This window comes from Triticum urartu, chromosome 6 (genome assembly GCF_003073215.2).
Source record: "Triticum urartu cultivar G1812 chromosome 6, Tu2.1, whole genome shotgun sequence".
Taxonomy (NCBI): domain Eukaryota; kingdom Viridiplantae; phylum Streptophyta; class Magnoliopsida; order Poales; family Poaceae; genus Triticum; species Triticum urartu.
Window position 1 is genome coordinate 37,389,930 of NC_053027.1, and position 5,386 is coordinate 37,395,315.

A 5,386-nucleotide genomic window follows, 5' to 3' on the forward strand; every position below is an offset into this window, starting at 1 on the left:
CGTCTAGGTGTATAAGGGCATGGTTAATACTTAAATAGTATAGCCAACTGTTGGCTACAAGAAAGTGCCATGTCATCTGTAGCCAACATGTATAACAATGGATACTCAAAAACTAATTCTTGAAGATCATTTCTTGCAAAGCACAATAAGAGTTATTTCTTCACAAGTTTTGGATGCAGGTTGAACAGTTGAACGCTTTTGTTTGCAAAAGATACTTCTTATCTATTTCACCCGGATGTTTGTGAGCTCTAGAGATAAATTATATCCGAACAAACATATCCAAATGAACTAACCAAGGCATCTCCATCTTAATTTTCTCTTGCAAGTCGTGTGTGGTCCCTTCATCGTGAAAATGCTCTGGCCGTCACACTGATTTGCATGCATGGATAGCACCACCATATTTTCAAAGGAGGAGCGAGCTCTATATTTCAGCCAAGGCATGCATGATTTGAGGAATTATGGTTGGGCATGCATGTAGAAAAGGGAGGAGAGTAATTTGCATGCGAGGGATTAAAGGAAGGGAGGCCAGCGGCTAGGCATTCAAAGGAGGCTGCATGCAAGATTACACGGGATCCAGATACTAGTCCCAAAACCAATTCCTCTTTTTGCGTACATGTCTTGGTACGAAAGATTGACAAGTTAGGCCCTGTAAAAATGGATGGAGGGAGTAGTAGTACGTGTAGAGGGCGGCGCTACACGGGAGTCTCACCTCTCACCCCGCTCATGGCGCGGCAGTAAAGCTGTCATATCACAAAACCCAACCACTCCCAGTAATAAGTGGCCTGGTAAAATAAACGGACAAGAAACCATCACATCCCTCCGTCTTTTTTGCATTTCATCTCTCTGCATTTACTTTCTCCGGTTCATCTCGCACACTCGATCCCTAGCTACTACTCCTAGGGCCAGTTCTTTTGGCGGCTTCCCCAGCTTTTCCCACAAGACTAGTCACAATGGAGAGTAACAATAAGGCGCCTCACTCATTTATTTGGGCTTCTAAACTACTATTCCATCCTGGTTTATTCCTCACCATTGTAATTTGTGCTAAATTTTGACCAAAGATTTAACTGGTTTTTCCTCACCATTGTAATTTGTGCTAAATTTTGACCAAAAATTTGACACAGATTACAATAGGGACCAATAAACCAGGACGGAGGTAGTAGTTATGGGATTACTAATCTAGAAGCCTAAAAGAACTGGCCCCTGGTACTCCTACTAGTAGTAGTACTCAAGTTGGAATTCCAATTGCACGGCACAACCTGTTAGGCAAAAAATTCGATACAGGGTGTAGGAAGCGGTTTGGGAATTTGCATGCCTTTCCAACCAGTGAGATACTCCGTACAAAGTACGACAGAGAAATAACCACAGAGAAGGAAGCTAAAAGTAAACAATCAAACGAGCATTTTTGCATTTGTTTTGCATTGAATCGTTTCAAAAGCTTGACTAGTGTTGTTTTTCCACTTTTACAAAAACCGCATCGTAATGTTAAAACGTGCATTTGCACGTACATAAGTAATAGTAGTACTCCCTCTGTCTAGGTGTATAAGTCTTCCCTCCTTCTTGGTCACGGTGCATAACCGAAGATGACTTATTGACCTGGACGGAAGGAGTAGCACAGTCTGCAAGCATATATCGAGAGAGACGTGTAGTGTGATAGTATATAGTAAAGTTTGTGCTATATGCACGTACTTGCAAAATGCGTACGAATACACAAGGTTTCCAAACTTTCCCTTTTACATACTTAATTAAGGACGCTAAAAATTCCTGAACGTTCGGGATTTATCATTTGCGTCCCAAAACTAATGAGATCGCCTTACGAAACAAAAATTAAACTCCTCCTAAAAGCCACGGCGCTCGCAGGAGCGCTTGCGGCGCGCCACGAGTGCCTTGGTGCGCGGCCGTTTCCCAGCGCGCCGACACAACACCTCTTCCTCAGCCTCGCAACTCGCGAGGTGCTGATTGGCGGCTTGCCGGCGGGCTAGCACGATCTCACCGGTGTGGTGATCCGGCGCCAACAAGTACTCCTCCTCACTGGAAGCGTGCACCCGGTCCACATACCGCCAAGCGTAGATGAGGCGCTTGGGCCCGACTGCACTCAGGGCGTCGGCATGGGCGTCCTTCGCCACCCCCACGGCCCTCGCACGAGCCTTCTGCCAAAGAGCCAATTGCCTGACTCTCTCGGACGCGACATAGGCCTCCCAGGCAGCTTGTTCCGCGGTGCGCTTCTCTTCCTCGGCCTTCTTCTCCGCCTCTATTTTGGCGTGCTCTGCTGGAGGCAAAGCCTCCCACAAGGCGACATCTATTTCTTTCCAAAGCTCCTCAAGGCTGGGGGGGCTCGGCGGGCAGCGCGGCGTTCTCCTCCTAGCGGGGAGCCGACGCGTCCTCCGGCGCGCGTGCTGGCGAGATTGGGAACGCCGACGCATCCACCTCGATGCGCCGCGGTGAGGAGCGGAACACCAATGCGTCCTCCTCGACTAGTGGCGGCGAGGAACGGAATGGCGACGCGTCGCGTAGCGGCGAGGAGCGGAACACCGACGCGTCCTCCTCGACTAGTGGCGGCGAGGAACGGAACGGCGACATGTGACCATCCGCACGGTGCTGCGAGGGGCTCCTAGGGCTTGGGAGGGGCTATGCCATGGTGGTCGACGTGAGAGGGAGGGGGAGGAGATAGCGATGAACGTGAACGTGAGGGGGAGGAGATAGCGATGTCGTGGGAGGCACAATATTTATAGCGAGCAATGGCACACCTACGTAAGATATGGACTGAGCTGCACTGACTTAACTGCAGGTCCAGTTGCGTCACTGACATGTGGGCCAGACCCATGTTGGGCCTATATGTCAGTGATCGAATGCACATGCAGTTAAGTAACAGCTACATGGGCATATTTGTTGGAGTAAATTACGGGGGAGCGAAGGGGTGGAAATATTGCTGGTCACAATGGATTGGACGAGCGTGGGGGGAGGAGAGTCATGCATGCAGATTTTTTCACACGGGGTGGAGTGGTGGGACCGCCGGAGGGAGAAGGAGAGTTTGGCAGGCATATTATTTCCACACATGGAGAGGAAAAGATTTGTAGATGAACGGGCTTCCTACAGGTATGGGGAACGGTGCATAATAAGTCATCTTGCATGCCGGGCTAGGTATAGTCTCAAGTCATTAAAAACAAACACGCCCCACACATGTTCATATTTCGAGGTGCACTAAATTATTGCATGTGATGATTAAGGTTGGCCATAATGGTGGTATCTTAGCACACGGGAATAGCAAACATGCTGATGTGGCAAAGAATTAAAGAAGAGAGGGGGTTAGAGTAACTAGTGTTCATGCATGCATTGGTAAACACATTTTTTTATGGAGAACGACAGCACTAGTTGAGTACTTTTGCAGACTTCAAAAACTATTCCACAATGTGTCAACATTCACAATGTCAAATCAATATTTTTACACTCATTATAAAACGTAGTTCTTATACTCATTATAATCAATACTCCCTCCGTCTAGGTGAGCAAGTCATCTTAGATTGTGCACTATGACCGAGGAGGGGAAAACGAGAGATCTTAATGTTTATTTGCTAATGAATAGCATTGCATGCAATGAACTAACCACTGCATGTCGTGTTTGGTAGTCTCAAGTCATTAAAAGCATGCACACCCACATCTCCTATTTGTTGATATGTCAAGAAACAAGAAACGAGGTAGAAGTTAATGCACCGCACCTAAGTGTTTTGGGAATATTGTATCGAATGAGTGTACTGGTGTGGCTGGGTAATTAATATAAGGTGGGGTTCAAAAAAAGTATAAATTTGGTCAAACACTTTGCAAAAGGTTGACGGGAGTAAAAAGGACGAGAGTAGTATCATGCATGCGGAGTAGGCAAAAAAATTGCTTGTCTAAAAAAGGCAAAAAAATTGCTCATTTATAGCCGTTCGAAGTCTCCAAGGGCGCGACCGCGCGAGGGAGACGAAGGTCGTGGGAGGCGCGATGTTTGACGGAATTAAGTGAAGTTACATCCACGCTCCGGCATGACATGCGAACAGGCAGAAGCTATACCGTCAGGCCTACGATATGGGTCTAGTAGACATGACATCTAGTGGGTCCCGCATAGTTCTCGAGAACTCTTTGGGGGCTTGCAGCCGTTTATCCACCGGGCAAGCTAGCAACCCCACGCCGTTCGCACGCCCTACTCATCCCCGTCTTCTACCTTACAACAGTTCGCTCCCAGTCGTCCCGTCCTTTCATATTAGTTTGCTCCCAGTTTTTTTGCAGGGTATAATAGTTCAACTTCTCCTAACCCTCCTCCAAAATCCACGGCCTCCCAAATCTCCATGGTCGCCGCTGAGTACCAGGTTAGAGCCATCACCGACGATCAGTTCATCGTCATCTACACACGTGGATCCGAGACGGTGAAAGCATGGCTTGCTCGCTTCCTACGCATGTTCAACAGTTCAACGGATGAGTGGGTCGCTGGGCTAGATGTTGAGTACACCACAGTCCTGGGACGAGAGAAGGATCTAAAGGACGAAGAGAGGAAGAAGCCCGCCGTGATCCAGGTTTGCGTACATAACGTTTGCTTGTTCTACCACATATGCCATGCCGACGTTGAGTGCCAGGATTTTAAGAACTTCCTCAAGGACAAAAGAGTGAAATTCATTACTGTAGGCTTTAAGAACGACAGTGACGTCCTGCGTCGGATAGGTCTCGTTGTAGGCTAGCCCTTCGATCTCCAGAAGGCAAGCCTGGTGTCCTCCTCTCAACCTTCAATGCTGACCCTGGCAGCAGCCATGATTGATCCTTCGTACACTAAACTGAAGAAACCTCATCACGAGTTTCATCATGCATGGGAGTCGAAGACATTAGATGAAGATCACATCCTGTACGCAGCAATGGATGCCTACCTTTGTTTAAATATCTACAAGGGTTGGATGAAGAAGCAGAGCTCAGTGTCCGGTTCAAGCAAAGAAGCGTCGGCGAAGAGGAAGAGGAAGAGGGACGAGGACGAAGTCGAGGACGTGGACTCGGACTCCAAATAGGTGGCAGTGCCGTCGCTCATGCTGGTTCTACTCCAGTGTCAAGCGGACTAGTTGCTTATTAGTTTATTTTCAAGGGTGTGTTGTGCTGAGGCCCCAGCAGAACTATGTTTATGTTCTTTCTCGTTATTTGAACTCTTTAGTACGTACAGTAGTACTAGTACTATGTCTTACTATTGTTCTTCTTGCAGTTGGTACTACTGCTCGTATCTTCGTGTTCCTACTGTACTTCATACGTTCGTACTAGTAGTATAATTTGGGTCAGTCGATTTGTGAAAGAAGTTCGACGGAGCGAAGGAAGAAGACGGCAGAAGAGGTGGAAGAAGCCCTTCTAGCCATCCATGTTGCATCAAACGGCTCAC